Raw genomic sequence first — 23,063 nt, forward strand, 5'->3', positions numbered from 1 at the left:
CCAGCCAGGGTGTCTGGTTGGGCGTTTAACGCCCAAAAGGGTAGTGATTTGGGCGTTAAACGCCAGAATGTATACCATTCTGGGCGTTTAACGCCAGGATGGCACAAGAGGGAAGATTTTGTTTTTAATGCAATTTTTTTTTAAGTTTTCAAAATTTTTCAAAATTAAATCTTTTTCAAATCAAATCTTTTCAATCAAATCTTTTTCACAATCAATTTCTTTCCATTTTCAAAGATACTTGCTAACAATTAATGATTTGATTCAACATTTCAAGTATGTTGCCTTTTCTGTTGAGAAAGGTTTAATGTTTGAATCATATCTTTCCTTGTTAGCCAAGTCATTAATTTTCAAAATCAAATCTTCTTTAAATTGTTTTTCAAATCATATCTTCTCAATCACATCTTTTTAAAACCATAACTTTTCAATCATATCTTTTTAATCACATCTTTTTCAAAATAGTTTTCAATCATATCTTTTTGATTTCTAATTTCAAAATCTTTTTCAAAAATCACTTGATTTCTTTCCCACTTTTAGTTTTCGAAAATCAATAAGTTTTTCAAAATGTTTTTAAAATCTTTTACTTAATTTTCGAAAATTTTCCCCTCTTCTCACATCCTTCTATTTATGGACTAACACTCCTCCTCAATGCACAATTCGAACTCTTTCTCTCTTGATAAGTTCGAATTCTTCTACTTCTTCCTTCTATGTTTCTTTTCCTCTAACACCTCAAGGAATCTCTATACTATGACATAGAGGATTCCATATTTTCTTGTTTTCTTCTCTTTCATATGAGCAGGAGCAAAGACAAAAGCATTCTTGTTGAGGCTAACTCTGAAGCTGAAAGGACCTTGAAGCGAAAGCTAAGAGAAGCTAAGGCACAACTCTCTGCAGAGGACTTAAAAGAAATCTTCAAAGAAGAAGAACCCATGGCAGCCGAAAACAACAACAATGCCAACAATGCAAGGAAGGTGCTGGGTGACTTTACTGCACCTACTCCCGACTTCTATGGGAGAAGCATCTCTATCCCTGCCATTGGAGCAAACAAATTTGAGCTTAAGCCTCAATTAGTTTCTCTAATGCAACAGAATTGCAAGTTCCATGGACTTCCATTGGAAGATCCTCATCAGTTTTTAGCTGAATTCTTGCAAATCTGTGACACTGTCAAGACTAATGGGGTTGACCCTGAGGTCTATAGACTTATGCTATTCCCTTTTGCTGTAAGAGACAGAGCTAGAATATGGTTGGACTCACAACCTAAAGAAAGCCTGAACTCTTGGGAAAAGCTAGTCAATGCCTTCTTGGTAAAGTTCTTTCCACCTCAAAAATTGAGTAAACTTAGAGTGAAAGTCCAAACCTTCAGACAGAAGGAAGGAGAATCCCTCTATGAAGCTTGGGAAAGATACAAACAATTGATCAGAAAGTGTCCCTCTGACATGCTTTCTGAATGGAGCATCATAGGTATTTTCTATGATGGTCTGTTTGAACTGTCCAAGATGTCTTTGGATAGCTCTGCTGGAGGATCTCTTCATCTGAAGAAGACGCCTACAGAAGCTCAAGAACTCATTGAAATGGTTGTAAATAATCAATTCATGTACACTTCTGAAAGGAATCTTGTGAACAATGGGACGAATCAGAAGAAAGGAGTTCTTGAGATTGATATTCTGAATGCCATATTGGCTCAGAACAAAATATTGACTCAGCAAGTCAATTTGATTTCTCAAAGTCTGTCTGGAATGCAAGCTGCACCAGGCAGTACTAAGGACGCTTCATCTGAAGAAGAAGCTTATGATCCTGAGAACCCTTCAATGGAAGATGTGAATCACATGGGAGAAGCCTATGGAAATACCTATAATTCTTCATGGAGTAATCATCCAAATCTCTCATGGAAGGATCAACAGAGACCTCAACAAGGTTTCAACAACAATAATGGTGGAAGAAACAGGTTTAGCAATGGCAAGCCATTTCCATCATCTTCTCAGCAACAGACAGAGAATTCTAAGCAGAGCCACTCTGACTTAGCAACCATGGTCTCTGATCTAATCAAAACCACTCAAAGTTTCATGACTGAAACAAGGTCCTCTATTAGAAACTTGGAGGCACAAGTAGGCTCCATGACCTTTAAGAAGGCTCTGTGTGACCTAGGGTCAAGCATAAACCTCATGCCTCTCTCTGTAATGGAGAAGCTAGGGATCTTTGAGGTACAAGCTGTAAGAATCTCACTAGAGATGGCAGACAATTCAAGATAACAAGCTTATGGGCTTGTAGAGGATGTTCTGGTAAAGATTGAAGACCATTACATCCCTGTTGATTTCATAGTCCTAGAGATTGGGAAGTGCATGGATGAATCCATCATCCTTGGCAGACCCTTCCTAGCCATAGCAAAGGCTGTGATTGATGTTGACAGAGGAGAATTGATCATTCAAGTGAATGAAGAATCCTTTGTGTTTAAGGCTCAAGGATATCCCTCTATTACCATGGAGAGGAAGCATGAAGAGCTTCTCTCAAAACAGAGTCAAACAGAGCCCCCACAGTCAAACTCTAAGTTTTGTGTTGGGGGGCCACAACCAACTTCTAAGTTTGGTGTTGAACCCCCACATTCAAACTCTAAGTTTGGTGTTGGGAGGTTCCAACATTGCTCTGAGTATCTGTAAGGCTCTATTAGAGCCCTCTGTCCAGCTACTGACATTAAAGAAGCGCTTGTTGGGAGGCAACCCAATGTTATATTTATTTATCTTCCTTTATCATTTTATGTTTTCTGTAGGTTTATGATCATGAGAAGTCACAAAATCAGTTGAAAAAGCAAAAACATAATAAAAAACATAAAGAAAAATAGCACACCCTGGAGGAAGATCTTGCTGGAGTTTAAACGCCAGTGAAGGCAGCAAATGGGTGTTTAACGCCCAGTCTGGCACCATTCTGGGCGTTTAACGCCGGAAAGAGGCACCAGACTAGCGTTAAACACCAGAAAAGGACAAGAAGCTGGCGTTAAACGCCAGAAATGGGCACCAACCCGGCGTTTAACGCCAGAATTGGCATAAAGAGCATTTTTGCTCGCCACTTGGTATAGGGATGAATTTTCCTTGACACCTCAGGATCTGTGGACCCCACAGGATCCCAACCTAGCCCATCACCCTCTCTCTTCTTCTTCACCCATTCACCAATCACCTCAACCACTCTTCCCCAAAAACCCCTCACCTATCAAATCCCACTATTTTCTTCACCACTCACATCCATCCTTCATAAAACCTCACCTACTTCACCATTCAAATTCAAACCACTTTCCCTCCCAAACCCACCCATTCATAACCGAACCCTACCCCTCTCTCCACCCCTATATAAACCCATCTTCACTCCTTCATTTTGACACAACCTATACACTACTTCTCCCCTTTTAGCCGAAGCACAAAGCCATCTCCATCTCCTCTATTTCTTCTTCTTCTACTCTCTTCTTTCTTCTTTTGCTCGAGGACGAGCAAACTTTCTAAGTTTGGTGTGGTAAAAGCATTGCTTTTTATTTTTCCATAACCATTTATGGCATCCAAGGCCGGAGAAACCTCTAGAAAGAGGAAAGGGAAGGCAAAAGCTTTTACCTCCGAGTCATGAGAGATGGAGAGATTCATCTCAAGGGTGCATCAAGACCACTTCTATGAAGTTGTGGCCTTGAAGAAGGTGATCCCCGAGGTCCTGTTCAAACTAAAAAAGAGTGAATATCCGGAGATTCGACATGAGATCCAAAGAAGAGGTTGGGAAGTTCTTACCAACCCTATTCAACAAGTCGGAATCTTAATGGTTCAAGAGTTCTATGCCAATGCATGGATCACCAAGAGCCATAATCAAAGTGTGAACCCGAACCCAAAGAATTGGCTTACAATGGTTCGGGGGAGATGCTTAGATTTTAGTCCGAAAAATGTAAGGTTGGCATTCAACTTGCCCATGATGCAAGGAGATGAACACCCCTACACTAGAAGGGTCAACTTTGATCAAAGGTTGGACCAAGTTCTCATAGACATTTGTGAAGAGGGCGCTAAATGGAAGAAAGATTCAAGAGGGAAGCTGATGTGCGGAAAACGATCCGACACAAAACTCACCGGCAAGTGTACCGGGTCGCATCAAGTAATAATAACTCACATGAGTGAGGTCGATCCCACAGGGATTGAAGGATTGAGCAATTTTAGTTTAGTGGTTGGTTTAGTCAAGCTAATTAATCTTTGGTTGAGTGGTTTGTATTTAACAGAAGCGGTATTGCTTGGAATGTAAAGGGAGAAGGGAAAATTGCAGTAAATTAAAGAGCATGAAAGTAAACTTGTAGAATCTTAAAGAACAAGAAAGTAAATGACTGAAACTTAAAGTGCAAGAAATGTAAATTGCAGTAACTTAAAATGCAAGGAATATAAATTGCTTGAATGTAAAAGGGAATTGAGGAATGGGATTTCAGAATCTAAGCAAAGAGGAACTAAATTGCAACAATTAATAGAGCAGAGATTGAATTAAAAGCAATTAGAGCTCAAACAGTAAGGAAATCAAGTGCAGCAAAGGTTCACAGAAGAACCAAAAGGAAATTGGGATCTCAGGTCTCAAGAGACTAGAAAGCAAAGTCTAGATCTCAATTGCCTTCCCAGATCCAAGTTCACAAAGCAATTGACAAGAAATAGAAGAAGAAGCAGTAAAGGGAATGTAAATGGATTCAATTATGCAGAAGAGAAATTAAAGAGCTCTTGAGTGGAGATTGAGACAGAATTTCCTCAATTATTCACATCCAAAACTCAAAACAAGAAAAGTAAAAGTGCCCAAGTAAGAACGAGGAAGAAGAGAGATCAATTCTCCTCCCCAATTCTCTGAAATCTCAGTGAAGTCACCAAGAGAAGTTGCAAAGTTCAAAGCTCCAAAGAAAGTGCTAAATTCAAAAGTCAAGTAAAAGGTAAAATGTAAAAATTCTAATTACATCAAACTAACTCCTATTTATACACTTTCTATTCTTGGATCTTGGGATTTGGATGGGCTTTTGATTTGGTGAAGAAATGAATTAAATTGGATTTTTAATTCAATTTTTGGCCCAAGATCAATTGCTTCCAAGAGGCTGCCCTGCCCTTGCGGAGGGCAGGGCAGAAAATTGATGCGGCTGGCCCATGGTGCGTGCGCGTGGTGCGAGCTTGGTGCGCAGGATGCTGCCCTGCCCTCGCGGAGGGCAGGGCAGAAATTTCTGGTGCGCCATTCTTGATGCCTGTGCGCCAGATTGATGCTGCCGAAGCCTCCTTGGTGCGCCAGAATGGTGCCTTGGTGCACCACAACAAAATGCTGCCCTGCCCTCGCGGAGGGCAGGGCAGTGTTTCCAAATTGAAGCCCCGTGTTCGATCCTTGAGTGACGAACACGCTACTTCTTTTCTTTGATATTCTTGGCACCAAAGTGAGACTTAGTTTCTTATTTCCTCATGGTTCCGTGTTCGACTCTTGTGGTAAGCAATGGTGGGCTTTTTCTTTGAATTTTTCCTTTTTGAGAGCCCGATACTGCCCTTGTGGAGGGCAGGGCAAGGTTTTTCCTTCCTTTGATCCAAGGCACCATTTTGTGCTATGCCCTTGTCGTGGGCAGGGCAGAGTTGCCTCTTCTTGGCTTGCTCCCTTATGTTGCCCTCCTAGAGGGCAGTGTGCCCTTGTGGAGGGCAATGCTTGCTTCCTCCATTATGCGCCACACTTCTCCTTCCTTTGACCACGTTTTCTTCTCCTTGGGCCACACTTTCTTAGGCCACACTTTTCTCTTTTCTTCTTTTCTTCACCTACAATAAACCAAAACAACCACTCCAAGTATCACTAAATTCACAAGGCTTATAAATCAATTAAAAATCAATTAAATTTAGCTTAAACCTCATGAGTTAACATTAATTTCATGGTGGTTGTTTGATTTAAAGAAGTTATGCATTTTCACTCCAAATCAATTACTTAGGATGCAAGAAAGTGCATAAATGCTAATAAAACAAGTGAAATTAGCTTAAAAAAATGGGTATATGATGACTAGTCATCAGAAGCCGGTTCAACTAAGAAGGCATGACCTTAAGCTCGTGGCTAGGGGATGGTTGGAGTTTATCCAACGCTCAATCATTCCCACTAGCAACCGGTCCGAAGTTACTATAGACCGGGCCATCATGATTCATAGCATCATGATTAGAGAGGAAGTAGAAGTTCATGAGGTTATAGCCCAAGAACTTTATAAGGTGGCGGACAAGTCCTCTACTTTGGCAAGGTTAGCCTTTCCTCATCTCATTTATCACCTCTGTTATTCAGTTGGAATTAACATAGAGGGAGACACTCTCATTGATGAGGACAAGCCCATCACTAAGAAAAGGATGGAGCAAACAAGAGATCCCACTCATCATGAAGTCCCTGAGATACCTCAAGGGATGCACTTTCCTCCACAAAACTATTGGGAGCAAATCAACACCTCCTTAGGAGAATTGAGTTCCAACATGGGACAACTAAGGGTGGAGCACCAAGAACATTCCATCCTCCTCCATGAAATTAGAGAAGATCAAAGAATCATGAGAGAGGAGCAACAAAGGCAAGGAAGAGACATTGAGGAGCTCAAGCACTCCATAAGATCTTCAAGAGGAAGAACAAGCCGCCATCACTGAGGTGGACCCGTTCTTTAATCTCCTTGTTCTTTATTTTCCTGTTTTTCAAATTTTCATGCTTATGTTTATCTATGTTTGTGTCTTATTATCATTAGTGTCTTAGTGTCTATGCCTTAAAGTTATGAATGTCCTATGAATCCATCACCTTTCTTAAATGAAAAATGTTCTTAATTGAAAAAGAGAAGAATTGCATGAATTTTAAATTTTATAACAGATTAATTATTTTGATATGGTGGCAATACTTTAACTTCTGAATGTATGCTTGAACAATGCATATGTCTTTTGAATTTGTTGTTCATGAATGGTTGGCTCTTGAAAGAATGATGAAAAAGGAGACATGTTACTGAGGATCTGAAAAATCACAAAAAATGATTCTTGAAGCAAGAAAAAACAGTGAATAGAAAAAAAAAAGAAAAAAAAGGAGAAAAACGAAAAAAAAGAGAAAAAAGGAGAAAAACGAAAAAAAAAAAGAGAAAAACGAAAAAAAAAGAAAGGAAAAAAAAAGAAAAAGAAAAAAGTAATGAAGTTGTGATCCAAGGCAAAAAGAGTGTGCTTAAGAACCCTGGACACCTCTAATTGGGGACTCTAGCAAAGCTGAGTCACAATCTGAAAAGGTTCACCTAGTTATGTGTTTGTGGCATGTATGTATCCGGTGGTAATACTGGAAGACAGAGTGCTTTGGGCCACGGCCAAGACTCATAAAGTAGCTGTGTTCAAGAATAATCATACTTAACTTGGAGAACCAATAACACTATCTGGATTCTGAGTTCCTATAAAAGCCAATCATTCTGAATTTCAAAGGATAGAGTGAGATGCCAAAACTGTTCAGAGGCAAAAAGCTAAAAGCCCCGCTCATCTAATTAATACTGATCTTCATAGATGTTTTTGGAATTCATTGCATATTCTATTCTTTTTATCTTATTTGATTTTCAGTTGCTTGGGGACAAGCAACAATTTAAGTTTGGTGTTGTGATGAGCGGATAATTTATACGCTTTTTGGCATTGTTTTTAGTATGTTTTTAGTATATTTTAGTTAGTTTTTATTATATTTTTATTAGTTTTTAGTTAAAATTCACTTTTCTAGACTTTACTATGAGTTTGTGTGTTTTTCTGTGATTTCAGGTATTTTCTGGCTGAAATTAAGGGACCTGAGCAAAAATCTGATTCAGAGGCTGAAAAAGACTGCAGATGCTGTTGGATTCTGACCTCCCTGCACTCGAAGTGGATTTTCTGGAGTTACAAATACCCAATAGGCGCGCTCTCAATTGCGTTGGAAAGTAGACATCCTGGGCTTTCCAGCAATGTTTAATAGTCGATACTTTGTCCGAGATTTGATGGCCCAAACCGGCGTTCCAAATCAGCTCAAAATTGCCCAGCGTTAAACGCCGGAACTGGCACAAGAATGGGAGTTAAACTCCCAAACTGGCACAAAAGCTGGCGTTTAACTCCAAGAAAATTCTCTACACATGAAAGCTTCAATGCTCAGCCCAAGCACACACCAAGTGGGCCCGGAAGTGGATTTTTATGTCATTTACTCATCTTTGCAAACCCTAGGCTACTAGTTCTCTACAAATAGGACCTTTTACTATTGTATTTTCATCTTGGTAGCTATCTTTAGTCTTATGCTATCTTAGATCTTGAGGCTGGCCTCACGGCCATGCCTAGACCTTGTTCTTATGTATTTTCAACGGTGGAGTTTCTACACACCATAGATTAAGGTGTGGAGCTCTACTGTACCTCGAGTATTAATGCAATTACTATTGTTCTTCTATTTAATTCAGCTTGTTCTTGTTCTAAGATATTCATTTGCACCCAAGAACTTGATGAATATGATGATCCGTGACACTCATCATCATTCTCACCTATGAACGTGTGCCTGACAACCACCTCCGTTCTACCTTAGATTGAGTGGATATCTCTTGGATCCCTTAATCGGAATCTTCGTGGTATAAGCTAGAATTGATGGCGGCATTCAAGAGAATCCGGAAGGTCTAAACCTTGTCTATGGTATTCTGAGTAGGGTTCAATGATTGAATGACTGCGACGAGCTTCAAACTCCTGAAGGCTGGGCGTTAGTGACAGACGCAAAAGAATCAATGGATTCTATTCCAACCTGATTGAGAACCGATAGATAATTAGCCATGCTGTGATAGAGCATTTGGACCATTTTCACTGAGAGGATGGGACTGTAGCCACTAACAACGGTGATGCCCAACATACAGCTTGCCATGGAAGGGAGTAAGAAGGATTGGATGAAGACAGTAGGAAAGCAGAGAGACGGAAGGGACAAAGCATCTCTATTCGCTTATCTGAAATTCTCACCAATGAATTACATAAGTATCTTTATCTTTATGTTTTAATCATTCATCGTCCATAACCATTTGAATCTGCCTGACTGAGATTTACAAGGTGACCATAGCTTGCTTCATACCAACAATCTCCGTGGGATCGACCCTTACTCGCATAAGGTTTATTACTTGGACGACCCAGTGCACTTGCTGGTTAGTTGTGCGAAGTTGTGATAAAGTGTTGAGATTACAATTGAGCGTATCATGTTGATGGCGCCATTGATGATCATAATTTCGTGCACCAGCAGTTAAGTGACAGAACAACCTCTTGGTTTCTTCTTGCTTCCTACTTGTCATCATCAGTATTGGCCTTTATGTCTTTCCTTTGTGTTTCCACATGATGATGCATCTTACCCTCCAAGAGATTGAATAGCTCTTCTGCAAAGAATTTGAAAGTTGCTTGTTCCCCAAGCACTTAAGAGATGGTTATCATGCATGTATGCTTGTGATTTTCTAGACCTAAGTTGGTGTGGGAACACCAAACTTAGTTCCTCGCCTACTTCTCTATGTAGAAGAATCAAGACATACAGGAAACATTAAGTGTTTTTATAACGAAACTAGACTATAAGCTAGAAAATAGACAATTTAATAAAACAACTATGAACTAGAAACTAAACAAATGTTAAGTAGCTTCTCTGATTGTTTTGAGTAAGTGACTAATCATGCTGAGGTTTGTAATGTGTCCTTAATGAAATCTTTGGTGGAACACCAAACCTAGAATTACACATTCTCCCTCAAATTACTTTGGTGTGTAACACCAAACTTAGCTCCTTGTAATACAGAGAAATCTACTTAACTTCGTTATTGAAATAGCTAAGAAAGGAAAACTACCTCTAGTTGGGTTACCTCCCAACAAGCGCTCTTTTAGTGTCATTAGCTTGACATGTTACTGATGACTTTCTTCCTCTTCTTCCAATTTGTTAAGAGGAATGACCTCAGGGAAGAAGAGGAGCCAGCTAGTACCCCTTGTTTTGGCCTCTTCCTAGCAAGCTCCCTTTTGTCATTTGCCTGATTGAACTTGCTTGCTGAATCAGGGGTTGGATTGTTTGCAGTTGACCTTTTCTTCTTCATGAATGTTGTCCTTTGTATCTTGGTCACAATCCTCTTCTTAATGTTTTTGTTAGTTGCCTTCACTTATTGGATATTAAGGCTTGGGTGTTATGTGATTGTCGGAGTGTCATCTTCATCAAAAGCCTCTTGAGTTGGTAGTTCAATCAACCCTTCCTCTATGCAACTCTCTACTTCACTTGAGTGTGGATCCTCTTGATTGACTTCCTCCCTTTCTTCTGCATGATGTTTCATTGAGTCCTTTGGAAGAAATTTCTCATGTCCCTCTGTAACCTCAATTAGCTTCTGTGGATATGGAATCCTAGGCTCAAATACCTCCACAACCTCCTTCATTGAATGTTTACTTGATACAGGGACCTCTTCTTCCACTTTCTTACTCACAGACTGGTCCTCGTCCTCCTTGCTTAGCACTCTTAAGTGCTTCCTTGTTTGCTCGAAGTGCCTATCCATCTTATTGAAGAGGATTCCTCGTTCTTTCCAGTATTGTTCTTGAATTTCCAAGAATTGTCTAGTTCTCTCCTGAGTTTCTAAGACACTTTTAAGGAGATCCTCAGCTGATAGATTAAGGGACATTGGCTCAAGGGATGAAGGTTGAGAAAACTTTTGTGGACATGGATGTATTGCAGTGAAGTTGTGTTGAGGGATATGGAATGAATTTTGTGTATTGTGAAATGAATTTTATGAATGTTGAAATGAGTTTTCTGTGTAGTGTAATGAGTTTTGTGGTTGGTGAAATGAGTTGTATGGATTTTGGAGGGAACTTTATGTAGAGGCATAGTCATGTGACGAAGAGTTTTCAAATGAAAAACTGGGAGGTGCGGTTGGACAATTTTGCATAAATGAATTGAAGGTATGTTCAAGTGATGATGGCTCTTGATAAGTGGAGTATGGACTATTGAATGCTCTTTGATTTTGATCCTCCCACCCACAACTTGAATAATTGTTGGATTCATCACAATATGGATCATTTTGTGGTCCTGGGGAGCAATCTTGCATGAATGCATTGACAGCATAATCATGTGATGATGTCTCTTGATGAATATAGTATGGACCATTAAAATCTTCTTGATTTTGACCTTCCCAGCTACAACATGAGTAGTTGTTAGATTCATCAAAATATGGCACATACTATGTCTCTGGGAAGTGTCCCATTTCATTTGATTGTTCATACTCTATCATTCCTTGTTGATATTCTCATCCACCATTATCATAATGACATGAATCATTTTGTGGTGTTGGACAATATCCCATGCATTTGTCTTGATCATTTTATGGCTCTGAAGCATATCCCCACTGGGTGGATTGCTCATAATCTGTCATTTCTTGGTGATATTCCCAGCCACCATTAAGATAATGACTTGAATCATTTTGTGGTGGTGGGCAATATCCCATGAAATTTGTTGGATTAAAAGATGAGATAAACTCCATTTGAATTATGTAAGGGACAATCACCAATGAAAATTGAAATTACTCATATCACAGATGAGCATTTCTTAGTGAGGCAATAACGCAAACACCTAAGTATCAAGAGAAAATAAAAAAAATAAAAAAATTAAAAGAACTTAAATGACGAAAACAAGAAATACATAATTTAGACTTATCACCCACTTAATCATTGTTGATCTAAATCAATCCCCGGCAACGGTGCCAAAAAGCTTGATGAGGGAAAATCGATTCCACACAAACTAACTGGCAATTGTACCGGATCGCATCAAGTAGTAATAACTCACCAGAGTGAGGTCGATCCCACAGGGATTGATGGATCAAGCAACTTTAGTTGGGTGGTTAATCTAGTCAAGCTAGTGGTGAAAAGAGTTTGGTGAAATAGGCAAAATGAAAAGAAAACAGTAAATCAAAGGCAAGTAAAGAAGCTCAAAGAGAAATAACTGAGAACAAAGAGTCATCAGGGATTGGAGATATCATAATCCATCATGAATCAAATGGGTCTTAACTCCTTTCTCAATCATATGAGTAAATCTATGGCAAATTGTAATTGATTGAATCCCAATTCCTTGGCAATCCAATCTCTCTAATCACAATCAATCTTGCCAATTCCTTGATCCAATTGTCATGCGAAGAGGTTAAGTGCAAGTCTCTCATCTATAAGCCACACAAATTTTCAAGACCTCAATTCCTCCCAAATAGTGTTAGTCAAGAGAATTGTGAAGGATAGAGCCCCAATTTTAATGCCCATGATTCCCCTTCCGAGGCTCACACAAGCATTCAACAGATTCAAACCCCTTCCGGAGTGAATGAATCTCAACCAAAACAGAGGATATCCTATAGCTACACAAATGATTTGAGAAGAAGTTCACTCAATCATGTGAATTATAATAGAGCTCTTCCCCCTAATGAATTGAGGTTTAGTGGATCATAGCTCTAAGAACACTTGCAGAAAATTTAAATTGCAAGAAAATAAATCAAGCTCAATATGAACAGAAATGTAAACTTGCAGAAAGGTAAATTGCAGAAGAGAAGTGTAGGAAAGTGAAATTGCATAAACTAAACTAAGTTCAATTCAATACAAGTGAAATTTAAAATTACAGAAAAGAAATTCTAAGCTAAGCTCACTGGAGTCTCTAATCTTCCAAGAAAGCTCTGAAGTCACTAATCCTCCATCCTCTTTCTACTCTTACTCCTACTGCAGCCTATGTTTTTCATCTTCAAACATTCTTCTATTTATAGTCTTTTTCTTTTCCACAAATGGGTCTTCAGTACTTAGATGTGGGCCTTGGCCTTGATTGAAGCAAACTTGGAGTGGCTTTTTAGTAACGTTGACAAGCTAACGTTCATGACTTGCATGGTGCCATTTTGTATTGAAGTTGGCCTTAACGTTGGTGGCAACATCTGTGTATAAATGTTGGGTCAAACGTTACATAAAAAAATGAATTCTGGGTGTTAGCAGCAATGTTTGACTCAACGTTGGTGCACCAACGTTCGCTTATTCACGCGTGTCCATGGCCCACGCGTACGCATGAAGGATGAAACTTCGCCATTCCATGTGTGCGCGTCACCCACGCATACGCGTCCCTTGCCATTTTCTCATTTCCACACGTACGCGTCTTCCACGCGTAAACGTCATAAGAATTTTTTCCAAGGATGGCATCACGTACGTTGGACTCAATGTTGGACCCAACATTGGACCACCAACGTTTGCCTATCCACGCATACGCATGACCTACGCGTGCGCGCCGATTGGCTAAAACACCCATCCACGCGTACGCGTCGATGCAAATCTTCCAACTTCAGATTTTGATATTTTTTCACGCACATTGGAGGTAACGTTGGACCACCAACGTTGCCTCCAAAGTTGGCACACTTTCAGCCTCAACGTTGGACCCATAGTTGGAGTCCAACTTTGGCTCCAACTATGGTCTCTTGATTTGAAGTTGGGGTCATAGTTGGAGTCCAACTTTGGCTCTAACTATGCACCTCTTCATCTTCATCAAAGTTTGAGGTAACATTGGACCACCAACTTTGGCTCCAATGTTACCTTCTCTTCTTCTTCCTTGCCATTCCTCTGCTCCTTTCCACCTATCATCAACCAAACAAATGCATCAAAGCCTTGGTATAATCACCAAATTTTGCATTATTCATAACATCAACTAAATCTTGCAAAAATCTCATGAAAATGCATAAAATTAACAATATTTGATTGAATCAAGACAAGCATGAATTTCTCATCTAAACACTTATTTATTGCCTAAAAATGCATGAAAACCAAGTAAAATAGATGAAAAAGGCTTGTGAAACTAGCCTAAGATGACTTGTCATCATTGTCTTCTAACAAGCGCTTCTTTAACATCATTAGCTTGATGGTTGGCTCCTTACGGAGATTGATATGGGCTCAGAATTTTGCCCCTTATAGTGAATTTTCTTCCTGTCCTCTCATGGATGAGCTCCACATGCTCTAGAGACAAGACACGACTCACTATATGTGGTATGACTGGCTTCTTGGTGAAGAAAACTCTCATGCCAGGTGAGAGGCCTTCAGTGGGGACTTCCTTATCCCTCCATCCTTTAGGTACTTTCTTCTTAGTACCATTGCTCATAGTGCTTGTTGATGGCTACCCAACACCATACTTAGAATTTATGTTTGGGGCTTTAGCAAAGCTCTGCACTGAAAGAGATGGTTGGAACATTAAGTGTTGTATAGTTATCTCTTTTTTTTTAGAGGGAGAGTTCGGGTAAGGCATCTTGAACAAGATGTGATTCTCCCCTAGTTGTAAAATTGGAAGTGGCTAGGAAAGGTCTTCCAAGGATGATGGATTCATCCTCATCTTCCCTAGTATTTAAGATAATGAAGTTTGCAGGGATGTAAAGGTTTTCAACCTTCACCAAGACATCCTCTACTAAGTTATATGCTTTCTTTATTGACTTGTCTGCCATCTCTAGTGAGATGTTTACCGCTTCTACCTCAAAGATTCCCAACTTCTCCATTACAGAGAGTGGCATGAGGTTTATACGTGACCCTAGGTCACATAGAGCCTTCTCAAAGGTCATGGTGCCTACGGTGCAAGCGATTAAGACGCGTCCGGGATCCAGAAGCTTCTGAGGTAGCTTCTGTTTAACCAAAGCATTGAGTTCTATGGCAAGTAGGTTCTTCCTCAAAGGCTTTGTACCAAACGGCTTGGCATTCAGCTTCATGAGAGCTCCTAGGTAACGAGCAACTTACTCTTCCCTAGTGTCCTTGTCCTCATCCGAAGATGAGCATTCATCAGAACTCATGCATTGCAGGAGTGCATGCAAAGGAACCTTTATGGTCTCTATATGAGCCTTGGCTTCTTATAATTCTTGGATGGGAATTTCTTCACTGGATGCTGAACACTCAGTAGGTATGACATTACTGGAATTCAATGCCAGGTTTGGTGGCTCTTTGGGCATTGATCGCCCATTATGAATCCTTTCACTGGCGTTCAACGCCAGTTTCTTTGCCAAGTTGGGCGTTGTACGCCCAGTAAGACCTTCCTTACTGGCGTTTAACGCCAGAGTCCCTGCCAGTTTGGGCATTGAACACCCAGTAAGGGCTTCTTCACTGGCGTTCAATGCCAGCTTTGATGCCTGTTTGGGCATTGAATGCCCAGTGAGGTATTTCGCATTGGCGTTCAACGCCACCTTCGGTGCCAGCTTGGGCGTTGAACGCGCAGTGAGGTTTTCTTCACTGGCGTTTAATACCATCTCAGTCTATCCAGATTCGGTCGCAGCCTCTATGGTGATGGCCTTACACTCTTCTCTTGGGTTCACTTCAGTGTTACTAGGAAGAGTGTCAGGAATAGCCTCAGGGATTCTCTTGCTCAGTTGACTAACTTGTACCTCTAAGTTTCTAATGGAGGATCTTATTTCAGTTATGAAACTATGAGTAGTCTTAGAGAGGTTGGAGACTATAGTTACTAAGTCAGCAAGGTTCTGCTTAGGGGTCTCCATATGTTCTTGAGAAGATGGGAATGGTGGTCTATTGTTGAACCTATTTTGGTTCCTTCCACCTTGATTGTTGTTGAAGACTTGCTGAGGCTTCTGTTGATCCTTCCATGAAAGGTTAAGATGATTTCTCCATGAGGGATTGTAGGTGTTTCCATATGGTTCTCCCATATAGTTCACCTCTTCAATATAGATCAGGATCATAAGCTTCTACTTTAGAGAAAGCTTCCTGAGTGCTACCAGCTGCAGTTTGCATTTCAGTCAAATATTGAGAGATCATATTGACCTGCTGGGTCAATATCTTGTTCTAAGCCAATATGACATTCAGAGTGTCAACTTCAAGAACTCTTTTCTTCCGAAGGACCCTATTACTCACAGGGTTTTTCTCAGAGGTGTACATGAATTGGTTGTTTGTAACCATCTCAATAAGTTCTCTTGCTTCTTGATGAGTGGATAATTTATACGCTTTTTGGCATTGTTTTTAGTATGTTTTTAGTATGTTTTAGTTAGTTTTTATTATATTTTTATTAGTTTTTAGTTAAAATTCACTTTTCTAGACTTTACTATGAGTTTGTGTATTTTTCTGTGATTTCAGGTATTTTCTGGCTGAAATTGAGGGACCTGAGCAAAAATCTGTTTCAGAGGCTGAAAATGACTGCAGATGCTGTTGGATTCTGACCTCCCTGCACTCTAAGTGGATTTACTGGAGCTACAGAAACCCAATTGGCGCGCTCTCAATTGCGTTGGAAAGTATACATTCTGGGCTTTCCAGCAATATATAATAGTCCATACTTTACCCGAGATTTGATGGCCCAAACCGGCGTTCCAAATCAGCTCAAGACTGCTCAGCGTTAAACGCCGGAACTGGCACAAGAATGGGAGTTAAACGCCCAAACTGGCACAAAAGCTGGCGTTTAACTCCAAGAAAAGTCTCTACACATGAATGCTTCAATTCTCAGCCCAAGCACACACCAAGTGGGCCCGGAAGTAGATTTTTATGTCATTTACTCATCTTTGTAAACCCACCCTAAGCTACTAGTTCTCTACAAATAGGACCTTTTGCTATTGTATTTTTCATCTTGGTTCTTCTGGTTCCCTCTCTGGGGCCGAAGCCAATGATCACTATTATCACTTATGTATTTTTAACGGTGGAGTCTTTACACACCATAGATTAAGGTGTGGAGCTCTACTGTACCTCGAGTATTAATGCAATTACTATTGTTCTTCTATTCAATTCAGCTTATTCTTGTTCTAAGATATCACTTGTTCCTCAACTTGATGAATGTGATGATCCGTGACACTCATCATCATTCTCACCTATGAACGTGTGCCTGACAACCACCTCTGTTCTACCTTAGATTGAGTGAATATCTCTTGGATCCCTTAATCGAAATCTTCGTGGTATAAGCTAGAATTGATGGCGGCATTCAAGAGAATCCGGAAGGTCTAAACCTTGTCTGTGGTATTCTGAGAAGGATTCAAGGATTGAATGACTGTGATGAGCTTCAAACTCCTGAAGGCTGGGCGTTAGTGACAGACGCAAAAGAATCACTGGATTCTATTCCAACCTGATTGAGAACCGAAAGATGATTAGCCGTGCTGTGACAGAGCGCGTTGAACATTTTCACTGAGAGGACGAGACTATAGCCACTGACAACGGTGATGCCCAACATACAGCTTTCCATGGAAAGGAGTAAGAAGGATTGGATGAAGACAGTAGGAAAGCAGAGAGACGGAAGGGACAAAGCATCTCCATACGCTTATCTGAAATTCTCACCAATGAATTACATAAGTATCTCTATCTTTATTTTATGCTTTATTCATAAATCATCCATAACCATTTGAATCTACCTGACTGAGATTTACAAGATGACCATAGCTTGCTTCATACCAACAATCTCCGTGGGATCGACCCTTACTCGCGTAAGGTTTATTACTTGGACGACCCAGTGCACTTGCTGGTTAGTTGTGCGAAGTTGTGATAAAGAGTTGAGATTGCAATTGAGCATACCATGTTGATGGCACCATTGATGATCACAATTTCGTGCACCAAGTTTTTGGCGCCGTTGCCGGGGATTGTTTGAGTTTGGACAACTGACAGTTCATCTTGTTGCTTAGATTAGGCATTTTTCTTCAGAGTTCTTAAGAATGAATTCTAGTGTTTCAAGGTGATGTTCTTATCATCACCAAATCTGATTGATTCTCATCAATTTAGCTCTTGAATGTAATGTCCTGCTGAAGCTTGGCTAGCCATGTCTAATTTCTTTAGACTGAAGCTTTAGACTAACCTTGCATGATTCCTGAAATTCTCATTAAGAATTTTGATATCCTTATTTTCTTTCAATTTTTGAAAAAATCCAAAAAAATTACAAAATCATAAAAACCAAAAATGTTTTCTGTTTCTTTTCCTCTGACACCTTAAGGACTCTCTATACTGTGACATCGAGGATTCCATATTTTCTTGTTCTCTTCTCTTTCATATGAGCAGGAGCAAAGACAAAAGCATTCTTGTTGAGGCTGACCCTGAACCTGAAAGGACCTTGAAGCGAAAGCTAAGAGAAGCTAAAGCACTACTCTCTGTAGAGGACCTAACAGAAATCTTCAAACAAGAAGAAGACATGGCAGCAGAAAACAACAACAATGCCAACAATGCAAGGAAAGTGCTGGGTGACTTTACTGCACCTACTCCCGACTTCTATGGGAGAAGCATCTCTATCCTTGCCATTGGAGCAAACAACTTTGAGCTTAAGCCTCAATTAGTTTCTCTAATGCAACAGAATTGCAAGTTCCATGGACTTCCATTGGATGATCCTCATCAGTTTTTAGCTGAGTTCTTGCAAATCTGTGACACTGTCAAGACCAATGGGGTTAACCCTGAGGTCTACAGACTTATGCTATTCCCTTTTGCTGTAAGAGACAGAGCTAGGATATGGTTGGATTCGCAACCTAAAGAAAGCCTGAACTCTTGGGAAAAGCTAGTCAATGCCTTCTAGGCAAAGTTCTTTCCACCTCAAAAATTGAGTAAGTTTAGAGTGGAAGTCCAAACCTTCAGACAGAAGGAAGGTGAATCCCTCTATGAAGCTTGGGAAAGATACAAACAATTGATCAGAAAGTGTCCATCTGACATGCTTTCTGAATGGAGCATCATAGGTATCTTCTATGATGGTCTGTCTGAACTGTCCAAGATGTCATTGGACAGCTCTGCTGGAGGATCTCTTCATCTGAAGAAGACGCCTGTAGAAGCTCAAGAACTCATTGAAATGGTTGCAAATAACCAATTCATGTACACTTCTGAAAGGAATCCTGTGAACAATGGGACGAATCAGAAGAAAGGAGTTCTTGAGATTGATACTCTGAATGCCATATTGGCTCAGAACAAAATATTAACTCAGCAAGTCAATATGATTTCTCAAAGTCTGTCTGGAATGCAAGCTGCACCAGGCAGTACTAAGGATGCTTCATCTGAAGAAGAAGCTTATGATCCTGAGAACCCTTCAATGGAAGAGGTGAATTACATAGGAGAACCCTATGGAAACACCTATAATTCTTCATGGAGAAATCATCCAAATCTCTCATGGAAGGATCAATAGAGACCTCAACAAGGTTTCAACAACAATAATGGTGGAAGAAACAGGTTTAGCAATGGCAAGCCTTTTCCATCATCTTCTCAGCAACAGACAGAGAATTCTAAGCAGAGCCACTGACTTAGCAACCATGGTCTCTGATCTAATCAAAACCACTCAAAGTTTCATGACTGAAACAAGGTCCTTCATTAGAAACTTGAAGGCACAAGTGGGACAGCTGAGCAAGAAAATTACTGAACTCCCTCCTAGTACTCTTCCAAGCAATACAGAAGAAAATCCAAAAGGAGAGTGCAAGGCCATCAACGTGGCCGAATTTGGAGAGGAGGAAGAGGCAGTGAGCGCCACTGAGAAAGACCTCAATGGACGTCCACTGACCTAAAAATGAATTAAAAAAATGAGGAAAAATGGAAATCTGAGGCTCACACTGAGACCATAGAGATTCCATTGGATTTACTTCTGCCATTCATAAGCTCTGATGAGTATTCTTCCTCTGAAGAGGATGAATATGTCACTGAAGAGCAAGTTGCTAAATACCTTGGAGCAATCATGAAGCTAAATGACAAGTTATTTGGTAATGAGACTTGGGAGAACGAACCTCCTTTGCTCACCAAAGAACTGGATGACTTGACTAGGCAGAGATTACCTCAAAAGAGACAAGACCCTGGGAAGTTCTCAATACCTTGTACGATAGGCTCCATGACCTTTAAGAAGGCTCTGTGTGACCTAGGGTCAAGCATAAACCTCATGCCTCTCTCTGTAATGGAGAAGCTATGGATCTTTGAAGTACAAGCTGCAAGAATCTCACTAGAGATGGCAGACAATTCAAGAAAACAAGCTTATGGACTTATAGAGGATGTTCTGGTAAAGATTGAAGACCATTACATCCCTACTAATTTCATAGTCCTAGAGACTGGGATGTTCATGGATGAATCCATCATTCTTGGCAGACCCTTCCTAGCCACAGCAAAGGTTGTGATTGATGTTGACAGAGGTGAACTGATCATTCAAGTGAATGAAGAATCCTTTGTGTTTAAGGCTCAAGGATATCCATCTGTAACAATGGAGATGAAGCATGAAGAGCTTCTCCCAAAACAGAGTCAAATAGAGCCCCCACAGTCAAACTCTAAGTTTGGTGTTGGGAGGCCACAACCAACTTCTAAGTTTGGTGTTGAACCCCCACATTCAAACTCTAAGTTTGGTGTTGGAAGGTTCCAACATTGCTCTGAGCATCTGTGAGGCTCAGTGAGAGCCCACTGTCAAGCTACTGACATTAAAGAAGCGCTTGTTGGGAGGCAACCCAATGTTATATTTAATCTATTTTCCTTTGTTATTTTATGTTTTCTGTAGGTTGATGATCATGGGAAGTCACAAAATCAATTGAAAAAGCAAAAACAGAATGAAAAACAGAAAGAAAAATAGCACACCCTGGAAGAAAACATTGCTGGCGTTTAAATGCTAGTAAGGGCAGCAAATGGGCGTTTAACGCCCAGTCTGGCACCATTTTAGGCGTTTAACGCCAGAAAGGGGCACCAGACTAGCGTTAAATGCCAGAAAAGGGCAAGAAGTTGGCGTTAAACGCCAGCAATGGGCATCAGCTCGGTGTTTAACACCAGAATTGGCATGAAGAGCATTTTTGCTCGCCACTTGGTGCAGGGATGAATTTTCATTGACACCTCAGGATCTGTGGACCCCACAGGATCCCCACCTACCCCACCACCCTCTCTCTTCTTTACCCATTCACCAATCACCTCAACACCTCTTCCCCAAAAACCCCTCACCTATCAAATTCCACTATTCTCTTCACCACTCACATCCATCCTTCATAAAACCCCACCCACCTCACCATTCAAATTCAAACCACTTTCCCTCCCAAACCCACCCATAATGGCCAAACCATACCCCTCTCTCCACCCCTATATATTCCCATCTTCACTCCTACATTTTCACACAACCTAAACACTACTTCTCCCCCTTTGGCCGAACCATAAAGCCATCTTCATCTCCTCTATTTCTTCTTCTTCTACTCTCTTCTTTCTTCTTTTGCTCGAGGACGAGCAAACTTTTAAGTTTGGTGTGGTAAAAGCATTACTTTTTATTTTTCCATAACCATTTATGGCATCCAAGGCCGGAGAAACCTCTAGAAAGAGGAAAGGGAAGGCAAAAGCTTCCACCTCCGAGTCATGGAAGATGGAGAGATTCATCTCAAGGGTGCATCAAGACCACTTCTATGAAGTTGTGGCCATGAAGAAGGTGATCCCCGAGGTCCCTTTCAAACTCAAAAAGAGTGAATATCCGGAGATCCGACATGAGATCCGAAGAAGAGGTTTTCTTACCAACCCCATTCAACAAGTCGGAATCTTAATGGTTCAAGAGTTCGATGCCAATGCATGGATCACCAAGAACCATGATCAAAGTGTGAACCCGAACCCAAAGAATTGGCTTACAATAGTTTTGGGGAAATGCTTAGATTTTAGTCCGGAAAATGTAAGGTTGGCATTCAACTTGCCCATGATGCAGGGAGATGAACACCCCTACACTAGAAGGGTCAACTTTGATCAAAGGTTGGACCAAGTCCTCATAGACATTTGTGAAGAGGGCGCTCAATGGAACAGAGATTCAAGAAGGAAGCCGGTTCAATTGAGAAGGCATGACCTCAAGCCCGTGGCTAGGGGATGGTTGGAGTTTATCCAACGCTCAATCATTCCCACTAGCAACCGGTCTGAAGTTACTATAGACCGGGCCATCATGATTCATAGCATCATGATTGGAGAGGAAGTAGAAGTTCATGAGGTTATAGCCCAAGAACTTTATAAGTTAGTGGACAAGTCCTCTACCTTGGCAAGGTTAGCCTTTCTTCATCTCATTTGTCACCTCTGTTATTCAGTTGGAATTGACATAGAGGGAGACATCCCCATTGATGAGGACAAGCCCATCACTAAGAAAAGGATGGAGCAAACAAGAGATCCCACTCATCATGAAATCTCTGAGATACATCAAGGGATGCACTTTCCTCCACAAAACTATTGGGAGCAAATCAACACCTCCCTAGGAGAATTGAGTTTCAACATGGGACAACTAAGTGTGGAGCACCAAGAACATTCCATCCTCCTCCATGAAATTAGAGAAGATCAAAGAATCATGAGAGAAGAGCAACAAAGGAAAGGAAGAGACATTCAGGAGCTCAAGCACTCCATAAGATCTTCAAGAGGAAGAACAAGCCGCCATCACTTAGGTGGACCCGTTCTTTAATTTCCTTGTTCTTCATTTTTCTGTTTTTCGAAAATTATGCTTATGTTTATCTATGTTTGTGTCTTATGGTCATTAGTGTCTTAGTGTCTATGCCTTAAAGTTATGAATCCATCACCTTTCTTGAATGAAAAATGCTCTTAATTGAAAAAGAGAAGAATTGCATGAATTTTGAATTTTATAACAGATTAATTATTTTGATGTGGTGGCAATACTTTGACTTCTGAATGTATGCTTGAACAGTGCATATGTCTTTTGAATTTGCTGTTCATAAATGTTGGCTCTTGAAAGAATGATGAAAAAGGGGACATGTTACTGAGGATCTGAAAAATCATAAAAATGATTCTTGAAGCAAGAAAAAGCAGTGAATTAAAAAAAATGAGTATATGCGAAAAAAAAGAGAGAGAAAGAAAAAAATAATAATTAAGTTGTGATCCAAGGCAAAAAGAGTGTGCTTAAGAACCCTGGACACCTCTAATTGGGGACTCTAGCAAAGCTGAGTCACAATCTGAAAAGGTTCACCCAGTTATGTGTCTGTGGCAAGTATGTATCCGGTGGTAATACTGGAAGACAGAGTGCTTTGGGCCACGACCAAGACTCATAAAGTAGCTGTGTTCAAGAATCATCATACTTAACTAGGAGAATCAATAGCATTATCTGGATTCTGAGTTCCTATAGAAGCCAATCATTATGAATTTCAAAGGATAAAGTGATATGCCAAAACTGTTCAGAGGCAGAAAGCTAAAAGCCCCGCTCATCTAATTAATACTGATCTT

The 23,063-nt window shown here is 40.4% G+C and overlaps 1 non-coding gene across 1 annotated transcript; it reads right to left on the reverse strand.

Annotated features, from left to right (window-relative positions):
* Nucleotides 1-18,480: 18,480 nt before the first annotated feature.
* LOC130950822 (small nucleolar RNA R71) lies at nt 18,481-18,584 on the reverse strand. The gene has a single exon (XR_009073748.1). It is a non-coding gene; the product is annotated as a small nucleolar RNA R71 (small nucleolar RNA).
* Between the last annotated feature and the right edge of the window lie 4,479 nt (nt 18,585-23,063).

Source organism: Arachis stenosperma, chromosome 1 (assembly GCF_014773155.1).
Source record: "Arachis stenosperma cultivar V10309 chromosome 1, arast.V10309.gnm1.PFL2, whole genome shotgun sequence".
Classification (NCBI taxonomy): domain Eukaryota; kingdom Viridiplantae; phylum Streptophyta; class Magnoliopsida; order Fabales; family Fabaceae; genus Arachis; species Arachis stenosperma.